At 39.8% G+C, this 14,088-nt stretch overlaps 1 protein-coding gene across 2 annotated transcripts in view; it reads right to left on the bottom strand.

The window, feature by feature from the left end:
• Positions 1–12,858, bottom strand: part of LOC118744182 (synaptojanin-1) — a 36,118-nt gene extending 23,260 nt beyond the window's left edge. The window contains exons 1-2 of one of the 2 annotated variants that reach the window (XM_036476987.1): positions 11,866–12,858; positions 11,602–11,806 (exon numbers count right to left, since the gene is read on the bottom strand). The gene's annotated coding sequence lies outside the window, so the exon portion shown is untranslated. The other variant, XM_036476988.1, reaches the window with a different exon arrangement.
• Between the last annotated feature and the right edge of the window lie 1,230 nt (positions 12,859–14,088).

Raw genomic sequence — 14,088 nt, 5'->3', positions numbered from 1 at the left:
CATCACTTTCGCTTTTGATTGAAGAAGACCGAGAAGATGCCGTTAATACCATCTCAAATACCATATCATTAGTTAAATAAAAAGTTCCTTAAAAAAATTAATTTTTATTGAAATAATTAAAAAAATTAAAACCAAAATATAGTTTTAATTAAAATATCTAAAAAGAAGTTACTGATAGGATTTGGTAGATTTTTTTCATGTGGATGGGAAGGAATTTTTTCTTCAGTGGCAACCCTGCTCAAGAAGATATATAATCACTGTTGCCAATTTGCTGCTTTTCGCACTAAATCTAGTGATTTTCTTTATTCAAAACACGAAAATTTTACAGTCTAGTACTTGGTGCGTGTTTTTCGTGTTTTTGTTTTTAGTTTGAAGACACCAAATCTGTAAATCTTAACAAAAAGTGGGCAAAATTTATAGCAACCGTAAGTTTTGTAAGTTTACAAAAATCGGAACAAACTCATGTCACAATGAGAATCATAAACAAGAGAGCATATGTTTACCAACAATATAAATATGTGGCAGCCCTTTCAATCGTGACAAAATAACATTCGGTAATTTCACATTGCTGGGACCAGGGGCTCCATGATATAAACATAACAAGGTAAAACCATTGAGAGGCAGTCTGACGTTTGCCAACAATATAATTTTAAAATCAAAACTCAAACTCACACACACATTCTCATTTTCAATCTCAAACAACAACAATTGTGAACAATTTAATTTTTTTATTTTCAATTTTATATGATTTTAAAATGTTGGCAAACGTCAGAACAAAATCATGGCCGACGAATTGAGAGAATGAATTTACCTTGTAATGTTTTTATCATGGGCTCTATTCTGTAACTGTGAGAAAATGTAGTGTACACCCATGAACCAACGACTACAGATCACCTAATCAGCCATCGTTGTATTTGTAATCGATTTTCAGAAAAAAGTTTTCGTAGCGTTTTTGACGTTTTTCGGGTTTGTTTACATCGTCTTCTACCTCTTCGTAGTGATTTTTTAGCGATTGAATGTGTTTTCTGCAGCGATTTTAATTATAAATTTTGGTTTATTACATATTTATGATATAAAATAAAGTGCTGTGTGATCGGAACAAGTTTGTGCGTATGTTTGGTTTGCCAAAAGGCGTAAATTTGCGTGAAAAGGGAGTGCACGTTTGTGGCCAGAACGTTGGCATTGAAAAATCGACCCGTGGTAATGATATGCGATTGTAAAACACTTTCAATCATGAAAACCATATTTTATGAACTTTTTTTGCTAATTGTCATCAAGTTTCACTTTGTATATTTTATAATAAATACCAATTTAATCGCACTCAATCACCGCGCCTTTTTCGTTTTCTTTGTTTGTTTTCATTCTTAGGCAGATGTCAAAAACACTCAGAAATATACTTTTTTCTTGCTTCTTTGATTAGGTGATCTTGTATTTTTGGTTCATGGTGTACACCGTAGTGCTGCAAAAACATCGATATTTGAAACATCGATTTTTCGATGTTTTTGCCACTAAAACATCGATAGTATCGATACTATCGTGGTTTCTTGGAAATTTTAACTTTTTGTTTCAAGCTGAAATCCTTATCAATTAACAAACATAATTTTTTATTAAATTACAGTTATTATTTTAAAATTATCCAATAATTAATTTAAATTTTAATTTGACTTGTATTTAAGGTCACATTTAATTTATAATAATATGAAAGTATTCATAAAGCAACAACACTATTAATATGTGTTATAAATTATGTCTTATTAAATAATTTAAAGGAATTAATCCAGGGTACACTTCAGGTTTTTATTCTTAATTTTCCCAATTAGAGATCGCACTGACAAAATCAATTTATTAGTAATAACCAGGGCTGAAGAAAATAAGCAAGAAAAATCCGTTTTAAGCGGTAAATACGCTCCCAAAACAACAAAAATTAGATACAGTTTAATGTTTTTTTATTCAGTTTACTTCAAGGATTGAAAAATTACAATGGGCACACTAGTTTTGCTCGATATTCTCAAATAATGGAGATCTGCGTTGGTTGGTCTTAATTTTTATACCCCAGCGCACTTGTGCATAAGGGTATTATAACTTTGTTTTAATTATCGTTATTCGGTATTCAATGCTTCCCGTAGAGACAAACCATTGGTATTAAATTTTTATATCCAAGCAGAAATGAAATTAAAGTTACGGGTTAATAAAACCTAGATCTGTTTTTATATGTTATTATTTTCCATGATAAAAAAATTGTTCAAGGTAAAACCGCTCGCTCAATTCGTCGGCCATCATTTATTTTTTGAAGTTTGTCCACTTTATAAAATTGAAATTTTGAGAGCAACTCAAGTAAAACAAAAAACAAGTATATGAAAATATTCAAATTTTCTTTTATTTGAAAATGGAAGTGATAATGTATTTGTGAGATTGAAAATTTAAAAACATTTTTGTTATGCTAGCAAACTTCAAAAATGTCCAGGCTGTCTCTCAGCGGTTTTACCTTTAAATTTTTATATCATGATTATTTTCAAACATTTAATTAGTTCGACCAATAAAAAAGCCCAAGAAATGGTCCAAAAAAATTTATAGAGCCAAATTTTCTTAAGCAGTACGAAGTTCTTAAGAAATTTGCTAAGCTTTCTACTATGGTTTGCTAAAGTTTGTTTGTGAAGAGTACCGGGCACCCTTGTTTTCAACAGAAATATATGCCCGTTCCATTATTTCGTAAGGGAAAAGTAAGACAGCAGGCTGTAAGCTTAAATTTTTTGGTCCTGGTAATAACTTCCCTGAACCCTTATTGGTACGCTTTTGCGTACTGTTAAAGGTTATGAATTTATTACGCTTTAATTTTTATACTTCTTGCCTGCCCCAAATCAGCAACGGATAAACTTTCCAATGATGGCATATCCTCTAAAAACATCGATAGTAAGAAAAACATCGATGTTTTCAAAAAAATATTTAAACATCGATACTATCGATAGTGCTCCGATGTTTTTACAGCTCTAGTACACCGAGTGCAAAACTCACATCCAAAAACTCACCGACTAAAATTCAGTGAGTTTTTGAGTTTTGAGTTAAAACTCATTCTCACACATGCTGAATCGCAAAATGAGGAAGTGTACCATGATACAAAAAAGAAGGTAGTTTCTATAAACAACTTTTGACGGATAATAAAATTTTTTGAAGTTTCATAAATTGTGAGTATTATCAACAGCCTTGCCACTTTGATAATATAAAGGCAATAAATCGGAGAATTTTCTTTCGCATATTTATACCAATGTAATAATATTTCAAATCAAAAACCATTATCAGTGCTTGGTATTTTTTTACTTACGTAGCTCGCACTATTTTTGTTAAAGCTATATAATATATAAACTACTAGCAATTACCCGGCGTGCTTCGCTGCACCTTAAATGTATTTTTGTGTTGTAACTCTCCCCCTAAGCTCTTATGGCCTCATTTACAAAATATTTTAAAGAACTTTATGAAGTTAGATTTAAAAAAAATCGATCTATGAAGCATTGTTTATTTTTTTTTTTGAGTTAATATATTTTCGAAGGTAATTAGAAAATATGTAAAGAACCGACTTTCTCTTGGAAATTTAATTTATAATCTTATAACTGGAGTCTACTATCGCACCCTTTCCTCAAACGTGTATTGATTCAATATTCAAATAACGTATATTTATATAATTTGAAAAAATCTCCCTACTATTCAAATATGTACAGCAATATTAACTAATATTTTCAAATGTTGTGAGAGGGAGTAACAAAACAAAATTACTTTTAAGGCGCAGCGAAGCACGCCGGGTATTCGCTAGTGTCACATGAAATTAACTGAGCAAAGTACAATGAATAGCTGTTAAACAATGTTTCACGCACCGGCACCATCTACTTTAAATGAAACATACTTATTTTCGTGAGGGATACTCACACACCATATACTTTTCTATTGAAATTTTTCCTGAATTTTCTTACCTATAAACCTCCAACGAATGCAAAACCATGGAAATCGGTTCGTGCGTTCTGGAGTTATAGCGTCAGGAAGGAAAACCCTACTTATTTTTATATTAATTTTTATATTAAAGAAGATTAAAGAACTGTCCGCATTACACAATTTTATTTTTCACAAAAACGGTATTGATGAATTTTTCATTTTTTTTTATTTGCTTCCGCATATTTTTGACATAACAGCTTTCATTTTATGCCCATATTAAACAAATAAAGCCTAAGTTTACCCGGGTCCACGTTTTGGTCTGTATCTCGAAACCCTAGTCACCCAGCTATATGAAAAGTGCTCAATCTTAAAGCATTCATGAACAGCTTTCATTTGATACCCATATTGAACAAATACACCCAAGGTTACCCAGGTCCACGTTTTGGTCTATATCTCGAGACCCTAGTTATTTTTTTTAAATTTTCTTTGCTACAAACCTCACGGAGCCCGAGCCCTTTCCAACGAATGTGGGAATCGGTTCGGCAGTTCTTGAGTTATAAGATTACCAAGGAAATGTAACTTCTTTTTATATATATAGATTAAAGAAGACTTCATTGTAATTGTTCTTTTTATTTTATAATAAAAACCACGCGCGCATTATTTTGTTATTTTTTCGTTTTCTTATTTTGAATGCAATGTTGCGATTTAAAAATCGAATTCTAAAGAATGTTCTTCCCCAATAAAAAAAACCTTTTTATATTTTGGCTCAAATTTAATTTTAAATTTCTCATCAGATTTTGAAAAAAAATTAGGCTTTGTGATTACCGTATCGCCATCAACTTTCACAAATTTTTAAATTAAAATGCAAATCGGCGTATGCGAGGTTGCATAAATTATTTTCTAGAGAGTAGAAATGCTCGTATTTAAAAATGGTTCTCTTTTTTACAAAGAAATCGCATTTCAGGACGAATGAATAAGGCTTGAGCCAAGAGCTTGTGTGCGCAAATCCAATTTTTGGCAAAAAATTGCAGTTACGCGGTTTTGCACAACGACGATACGCGGTTTTGTACTTTAAACGACAATACACTTTTCCTGCGTTCTGAAACCTAATCGTCAACCCGGCATAATTTTCAAGTCCATAAAATAAAATCTTCTGCTTAAAAAAAAAATATTTCTTCTAGTGATCAGATAGCATGAATTTGATGAAATGTCATAATTTTATTAAATGTCAAATGGTTAACAACAACAACGAATGTCATTAAATGAAATTACCTTCTTTTTTGTATCATGAAGTGTACATAATTTTGACAGCTAAAACTCATTCTCACTCTTCCTGAATCGCAAAATGAAGAGTACACACAATTTTACACTTGAAAACTCACAGTTACAGAATAGAACCCAAGCCCTTTAGAACTTAAGGCTGAATTTGTTTTACTTTTCTACGACTATTCAAAAAAGCAGCAGCATCTCCTAACAGTAAAATGTATATCTAAAGAACCTTTTGAATAAAGAGAATAATCAAAATCGGGTGGGATCAAAAAACGTTAATATGTTCTTTGGTGGAATTTGAAGAGTAGACAGCTTTTTTGACAAAAATATATTTTTCCCACCGTGCGCCAGTTGATAATACGCTCAAATAAGACACATTAAAAGGGAAAATGAAATTTCGTTATGTTTCAGGTGTTAAGGGTGTTAATGGGTCGGAAAGAAAAGGTCTTTATGATCTTTTAGTTCACAAGATTATAAGAGACTGTAGTGTAGATTTACAGCCTTATTCTGTATCACGAACGATAGGCAACACGAACGATTCGTCTGCAGAGGAATGCTTCAAAAAGCCGGGGGGGCATAATTTTAGTCGGTTTAAACGTCGGTAATGTATGAAAAGCAAGACGAAGACAATCGTTAGAGTTTAAAATCGCAATCAGAGAGGTTGTCGTCTGCAGACGAATCGTTCGTTTTGCCTATCGTTCGTGATACAGAACAAGGCCCTTAAACTGCTATATAGTTCTTGAAACTTCATTTCTGGTTTTTGCTTTCGTTTGATAGGAACTGTAGAAAAAATTAAGTAAAAGTAAGAAAATTTTAACGTTTAGGGCCGGTTGCTCATAGCCTGGTTGACACTAATCATCGGTTAACACGTTATCGACTTTTTCGACTCCATGCATACACACCCGATTTACATGATTCAAGTACTTGAAAGCAATTCTTGCTCATTCTCTTTTGTGTTTTCTATTTGTTTTTACACGCTTCAATTGTGTTGAACTCAAGTTTTTGGTTCTTTAAATGGGAAATAACGAAAATGTCAAAAGCAAAGCAAGAAAGTTGAAACGACTTGAAGTTCCAGTCTAAGCGTAACGGCAACGCTGGACGCAAGTTGTATTCAGAAGGTTATAGCAGTACCCTTTTATTTTTCTTCGCCTCACGGCTTCATATGCCAAATGACTGTTGTTGATTGGTTGGAGCTGTTGATTGTTTATTATTTTCTGTTCTCTTTCACACTCTTCGTATGATATTTTTGACAGTCCTCGCCGCAAAAGCAAAACCAAAATGCATGTACATTTAGTTATTGTCGTACCGATACCACCTTATTGAATACGCCCAAGGCGTATACACCACACCATACAAGGTGGTGGCAATTGCATATAAGTAAAAGTCCCGTGTATTTTGTAATTGCTTTTTGGTACAGGAGGATGCCAATACGAAAGGGAATAGGAGATAATTTTCGTAATTTCGTTTAGTTGACATCCTAAAGGTGCGCCACTTCGTCTTGGATGACATTCTCCTGTACTAGTGTAGAGACAAAAATATCCAATCAGCTGATCAATCAACACCACTTTGTTTGCGCCTTGAACACGCCTTGGCTGCACACAGCTGTAAATTAGAAAATAAGAGCAAGAATTTTACGGCGCGTTTACATTGGACAATGCTGTCCAGACAATAAAAAAATACGTATTAGTTGTCAAAAACGCTGATAATTGTCTCCGTGGCGTAGGCGTCTTGACAATAGTTAAGACAATTCATTTTGAGCAAAATGTCGAACGTGAACGTTGAATTATAAGTTACAGAAATACGCATTTCGCACGAGTTATTTGAGGTAAAAAACTAAAATATAAAAAAGAGACAAATTTACATACACACCAGCGTCTCTTTAATTATTATAGTTATTTTGTTATGAATTTATCTTCTTTTTTGCACAAGACGTCAAAATTATTGTATGCATACGTCAAATCATTGTCCGATTTACTGTCTTCAAAATAATCATGATCACGTGATTGAGCCAATTGGAAAAGTATTCAGGGTTACCAATAAAAAACTTTCTCTCCTACCAAGAGCTGGTTCAAAAACCTACCGAAATGGCTTCTTTCCTACCATTTAAGAAAACGGCGTTTGACGGCAGTAAATAAATTTGTTTGCTGGTTTTTACACTCAGGGCCGGTTACTCAATGTCTGGTTAACACCAATCTGCGGTTAAACATCGTTATCGACGTCTACGACTCCATGCATACAACAGGGAGTCGGTTACGTCGATAACTATGTTTAATCGGGGATTAGCGTTAACCTTTATAGATCACTCATTTATTATGAAGTATATACAGTCGCGTCAAAAATATGAATATCTTGACGTTTTGACGATTTTCTTCTTTTATATTTTCCATACCATTTTTTTTATTTTGTTATAAAAATATAATTCCTTCTACAGAAAAACCAACAGAACCGATTTTTTCTATTTCATATAGAACTTGGAAAAATTCAAGAAATACTAAAAAATTTCCACCAAAATGTTATACTTTTCAATTCGATTTCTTGAATTGAGTACGCAGTTTTGTAGCCCACTCCATTTAAATAAAATAAGGCTAAACTTTCAAGTCTTTAAAAATTACCGTTAATTTTTGAGACTTTTTTGGCAAGGGTGTTTCGCATTTTTTTCCATCGCATGAACAAAATTTATTTTTATATGGAAGAAAATGCAACACCCTCGACAAAAAAAAACTCAAAAATCAACGATAATTTTTAAACTTGAAACTTGCTCCTTATTATATTAAAATTTAATAGGCTACAAAACTGCATACCCAGAATTTTTCTAAGAAATGCAATTGAAAAGTTGAAAATTTGTATGACAATTTTTTGGTAGTTCTTGAATTTTAACGAGTTATATATAAAATTGATTTTTCTGGTTTTTGCTGTTGAACTAACTATATTTTTATAAAAAAAGAAGAATAATTTGTTATGGAAAATATAAATAAAGAAACGTCTGGGTATTCATATATTTGACGCTGACTGTATATGTTCATAAATAAGTAAGGTAAAAATAAGCCTCACGGCTAGGCTTGCCAAATGTCCTAGGAGCCGCCGGGCTGGGGGAAAAATCTACGCGCTGCTGGTTTGCCATTAACTTCTTCGAGTTGCGGTTAAAAACTTTGAGATCCACCGATTTACTGGAAACAATAAGTTGTTTTCTTTTTAATTTTCGTGTATGATAGGTTAGGTTAGGTTAGGTTGATGTGGCTGCCAGTGACACCACTAGCACACATAGGCCCTAGGTTGTGGGCCCGTTATGATACCACGCGGATCGTTAGAACCCTCCTACTCAAACCATCGTGTGGATTTTGCGAAACCCAGAAGTTGCCGTATGCCTACTTCGGCTATGTCGGTTAGGTCCTCAAAGAATCCTGAACCCATGAACTTTTGTCTTCTTCTACAAAGTGCGGGACAATCGCATAACAGGTGCCGCAAGGTTTCTGGCTCTTCTTCATTTCTGCAGCTTCTGCAGAAGTCGTTATGGGGGATCCCTAACCTCTCCGCGTGCCCCCCGATAGCAACATGGCCTGTTAGCAGACCCACAGCTGCGGCTAGGTCTCCTTTGCTCAGCATGAGGAGATCCTTCGACCGCTTTTTGTCCCATTTAGGCCATGTAAGCTTCGTGTTGTTGCAAGTGGTGAGGCTATCCCACCTGTCCCTTGCTAGTTTAAGAGACAGATCCCTTAGAATGAGCTTGCAGGTAGCGAGCGGCATGCCTAATCCCTTCCAGGCCTGCGAAAGTGGAGCGGATGTGCCCTCTCTTGCAAGTTCGTCCGCCTTTTCGTTGCCTGGTATGTTCCGGTGCCCCGGAACCCATACCAAGTGAAGTGCAGACTGCTCAGCCATCTCGTTTAGAGATCTGCGACAGTCCGCTACGGTTTTTGAACTGCATGTGACCGAGTCGAGCGCTTTGAGTGCGGCCTGACTGTCTGAGTAGATGAAGATATCGTTATAAATGACTTCTCTTGTACGTAGGTGTTCAACCGCTTCCTGTATGGCAGCGACCTCAGCTTGAAAGACGCTGCAGTGGTTGGGTAAGCAAAAACATATTTCCAGCCCCAGTCGGGCTGAGAAGACCCCCCCTCCTACCTTGCCGTCTAGCTTAGAGCCATCGGTGTAGAGGTGGAGTGATCCATTGTCATCGGGAGCCCCTCCTGACCAGAATTTTCTATCTGGAATGGAAATCCTATACCTCTTTGTGAAGTTCAACCTTGGTGCACAGTAATCCGTGTCCGGTATATTTACGTCCTTTAAGATTGCGGTGTGGCCTTCCTGAGTGTCTCTCCAGCCTGGTAGTTCCCTCAACCTCAAGGCGGCTGATTGCTTTCCAACAATTTCAATTGGTAAAATATCGAGGAGCACGCACATAGCCTCCGATGGAGTTGTGCGCAGGGCCCCACAGATGCAGAGCATCGCAGTTCTTTGCACCTTTTGGAGTGCTTCAGTTTTAGATTTCCTGTTGAGACTTGGCCACCATACCAAGACCTCATATAATAGAATCGGCCTAACAACTACCGTGTATAACCAATACATGATGCTAGGGGACAGCCCCCAGCTATGCCCAATCGCCCCCTTGCAGCTGTAGAGGGCTACCGTCGCTTTTTTAACACGCTCTTGTATATTTTGCGCCCAGTTAAGCTTTTTGTCCAAGACTCCCCTAGCTTCAGAATCTTATTGCCTATGGCAGGGAGCTGAAGTGAGGGGATTTTGTACTTCCTGGTAAAGAGCACCAGGTCCGTTTTTTCTGGGTTAACACCCAGACCTTTCTCCTTGGTCCATCTCTCGATTAACCTTAGTCTGTCCTGCATAATGTCACAAAGAGTTTGTGGAAATTTTCCACTCACAACCACCGCAAGGTCGTCAGCATACGCTATGACCTTGGAGCCTCCCCCCCTTCCAGGGTCTGCAATAATTCATTAATCGCCATGACCCATAGAAGGGGGGAGAGGACCCCACCCTGCGGGGTTCCCCTGCAAACGTATCTGTCCAGCGACACGCCCGCCAGTTCCGCCCGCACGACCCTGCCAACTAGCAGCTGTCGTATAAGCGACACCAGCCGTGAGTCGATGTCCAGACCAGTTAGAGCTGATGTGATTGCTTCAGGTGTGATGTTGTTGAAAGCACCCTCAATGTCTAAGAATGCTATCAAGGTGTATTCCTTTATCGCAAGGGATTTCTCAATATGCGACACGATTTCGTGTAGCGCTGTTTCGGTGGACTTCCCCTTCATATAGGCATGCTGCGAAGCCATAAGCTTGTCTGCAACCGATTCCCTAAGAAAGGATTCAATCAGTCGCTCCATTATCTTGAGCTGGAAAGATGATAGACTGATAGGTCTAAAATCCTTGGCGCTAGTATGGGATGTTCTTCCCCCTTTAGGAATGAAGACAACCTTTGACCTTTGCCAGGTCTCCGGAATGTAGTTGAGAGTGAGGACTCCCTTAAAAGTAGCATACAGCCATTTTGAGCTTAGCTCCATAGATTGCTGCAGCTGAATCGGTGTAACACCATCTGGACCCGCAGATTTGTAAGGCTTGAAGGACCCTATTGCCCACATTAGTTTTTCTTTGGTGATGAGGTCTACCGTAACCGGTTGACCTCTATTTCTTATTGGCCCGTTCAATGGCTGCTCGGTGGCGCCTGGAAAGTGCGTGCTCAGAAGATGGTCCAGGGATTCCTCCCCAGTTTCCGTCCACGCTCCGTCGGATCTTAGCAAGCATCCCGGGGCGATACGAGGTGAACTAGAGAGAACCTTCCTGAGCCTAGAACCTTCTGATACGGATTCCATACCACTGCAAAAGTTCCTCCATGAGGATCTCTTGCTCTTCCTTAGTAGTTTCTTGTAATCTTTCAAGTTTAACTTATAGATTTCCCATTGCATATCGCCTCCCGAGGATTTTGCGAGATTCAAGGCTCTACGACAATTTTTGCGGGCCTCGTCAATCTCTGTACTCCACCAAGGTGGTTTCTTTTTGCCTCTCGGCTTTACCATGGGGCAGGCCTGATCCAGAGCCTTGCCACATGCCGCAGTAAAGCGATTTGCCAGCCTATCTAGGTCCCTAGAGTTTCCTGGAATTGCTAGTGTGGTTCTTGAGAGCCGCTTGTCAAGCTCTTTTCTGTACTTATGCCAGTCGGCTTTCCTTAGATTTCTTTTGGCAGGTACCTTGGACGGGACCCCATCTAAATCGAATTAGATGAAGCGATGATCAGAGAAGGAATGCTCATCAAGCACCCTCCAGTTCCTGATCATGACCTCCGCATCTTCTGAGACGAGGGTAACATCCAGGACCTCTCTTCTGCTCTTCGTTATGAAGGTAGGCTCGCTACCCCTATTGCTTATAACTAAGTTAGATTTTAGTATGAATTCAAAGAGTGACTCACCCCGTTCATTGATGTCTCCACTTCCCCATGTGCTATGGTGTGCATTTGCATCACCTCCTAGAATCAGGGCCCCGTCCCAGCGCTCCACTAAATGTTCGACCGGTAGGGTTGGAACAGGCCTGTCATGTGCCAGATACATCGAGGCAAGCCTTATTTGTCGTCCGTTCGCCTCCAGACTGATGGTGGTGGTGTCCTCGTCACTGAACTGAGGAAGAAACAATATTTTTAGTTTGGTACTTACAAGGATGCAGGCCCTTGGTTTACCTATGGTAGCTCCACTTATCAAAGTATGCTCTGCCGACTTCAGCCCGCATATTCTATGCCCTATCACCCAAGGCTCCTGGATGAGGGCGATGTCTGCTGCCCCCTTGGAGAGCTGGACTTCGTTGCCTCTTGCTGCGTTCACGTCGTTCGTGTACACCCTTATCTTTACGGTGTCGAAACCGTAATTGATGACGCCCCCAGTCTTTTCGAGGAGTGGCAACGACTCCTTATTTAGCAAAAGGACCGCCTGACGAGTCGCCTTTGTGCTATGCTCTAGCCGCACCACCTTCCAATTGTGAGAGGGTAACTCGGGATTAAAGAGCCTTGTAATCTCAAGCACTCTTTCTGGTTCGGTCGGTTTGGCCGGTATCCATGCCCTTGCTCTAGGCCTGGATGGGATGTCCTTAAAGTCCACAGCCCGTAGCATCGCTCCGGGGTAGACCTCTCCCAGTATGGCCATCGCCTTCTTGTACATGCCCGCAGACCTTTCATCGTCGCACGCGACGATCTTGACGTTGCCTTGGAACCAACCTGCGTCCCGGCATATCGGAGGTGGTCCGGGGTGCTCCCGAAGCACGCTAACGCAGATGTTCGCCAATTCCGCTTTAACCCATTTCCAATGAGCTCTCAGAGCCAATTCGTCTTCCTGGTTCTCATCGAGCACACCCAGGAGGATCCGATTTTTGGCCACCTCAGCAAAGGTGAGGCCTTGCGTCCTGGCTCTCTTCGACTTGTTTTGCGCAACCTCTATCGATCTATTGCGCTTTTCCGCAGCTGGTGGCTCTCCGAGCACCGGCAGCTGATAGTCGGGCACTATCGTCATTGCCCACGCTATCTCCGACCGGATCTCTTCCACGTGACAGGGCAGCGCCCTGCTACATAGGTCCGGGGTTAATGCGGATCTCTTCAAGATCCTCATGGCAGCCTTCCTGTGCTTAGCAATGGCTGCGCTTGGTGGTGGCCTGTCATCAGGCCTTGTGAATGCAGTAGGAGTAGGGGGGAGGCGGGGCCCGCGCATCAGCTCTGGCGCCCTCTGGGGCTGCAAGCTGCAAGCCAGGTTTGCCTTCACTGGTGCCGGGAAAATCCCGTTTCGGTTCCCCCACACTCTTCCTTTCCGCTTTTGTGGATACGCCTGACCCCGGCATCGCCAGAGGCTTACGTACCCCACTAGTGTTGGCCACGTCGTGGCTAGTAGAGGGACCCTGCATCGCATGGGCCCCATGGTGTCTGGGCAACTGCCCTTCCGACTTTTTATGAGTGCCGGTCTCAATTTCCGTTGTTGTTGATTTTAGTTTATTTTTTAAATCGCTCATATTCCCACGAGTCGCGGAGAAAGGGTTCGTCGGCCCCGGGCAGAGATCCGCAGTACCCAGGGTAAGGCCATCGAATGCAACCGGGTGCGGCCTGGTTCCCAGAGGGCTCCGTTAGCGACTGGGCTATTTAGGGGCTCCCAGCCAGGCTGATCCTCAGTACGGTACGCGTAACGCCTTGATCCAGCCCCTACCTCCAGACCACGATCAAAGACCATTTCCGTATGGCATAGCGATGAAAACGCATAAGCACACAGCACTGATCCCTGATCTTAGCTGGACACCCTACCGACATCGCACGGGATTGCTCTGTAGTGCCCATTTCCAGCCGGCACCCTCGCGGAGGGTTCAGTCCGAGGATTTTCGCCGGCCATGTATGATAAAAAATAACATATTCTGTAAACACGTACATTTGTAACATGCATTTGAATCACTCTTCTAGTGCCATTTAAAATATTTTAACAGCCTTGTCATTGTTGAATCTATTATCGATTCGCCACTGCATTTCAAAGAAAAATATCTGATCCATAAACCTGCCTTCACGTCCATCAATTCAATCATTTGATGTCCCTTTAGATACCCAGTGGATATAACTTTTTTTAGCGTATACGAAGTTCAGAGAATCGCCGAAGGTAATTGGTGAAATTCTGCCTATGCCAATAAGCAACAAGTTTTTTAAAGTATTTGGCAAACAGTTGGACCCACCCAAGAAGCAGAATGAGGGTAAAACTGATATTGTCCCAATTCTCTCAGTGCTGACAAAGTGACACACTACAACAAACCAGAGATGTTTTCTGTTTTATGAGCAAAGAAACCTACCAAAATTTAGAGGCCTACCATCCTACCATCGAGAAAAAAACCTACCAAAAAACATTGATTTTTATTAATTTATATCTGCATCCCTACAATACAA

Source organism: Rhagoletis pomonella, unplaced genomic scaffold (assembly GCF_013731165.1).
Source record: "Rhagoletis pomonella isolate Grant_MI unplaced genomic scaffold, Rhpom_1.0 Rhpom_scaffold_00008, whole genome shotgun sequence".
In the NCBI taxonomy this organism is placed as follows: domain Eukaryota; kingdom Metazoa; phylum Arthropoda; class Insecta; order Diptera; family Tephritidae; genus Rhagoletis; species Rhagoletis pomonella.
The sequence above is the reverse complement of the archived record's forward strand: the minus strand, read 5'-3'. Positions and strand labels throughout refer to the sequence as shown.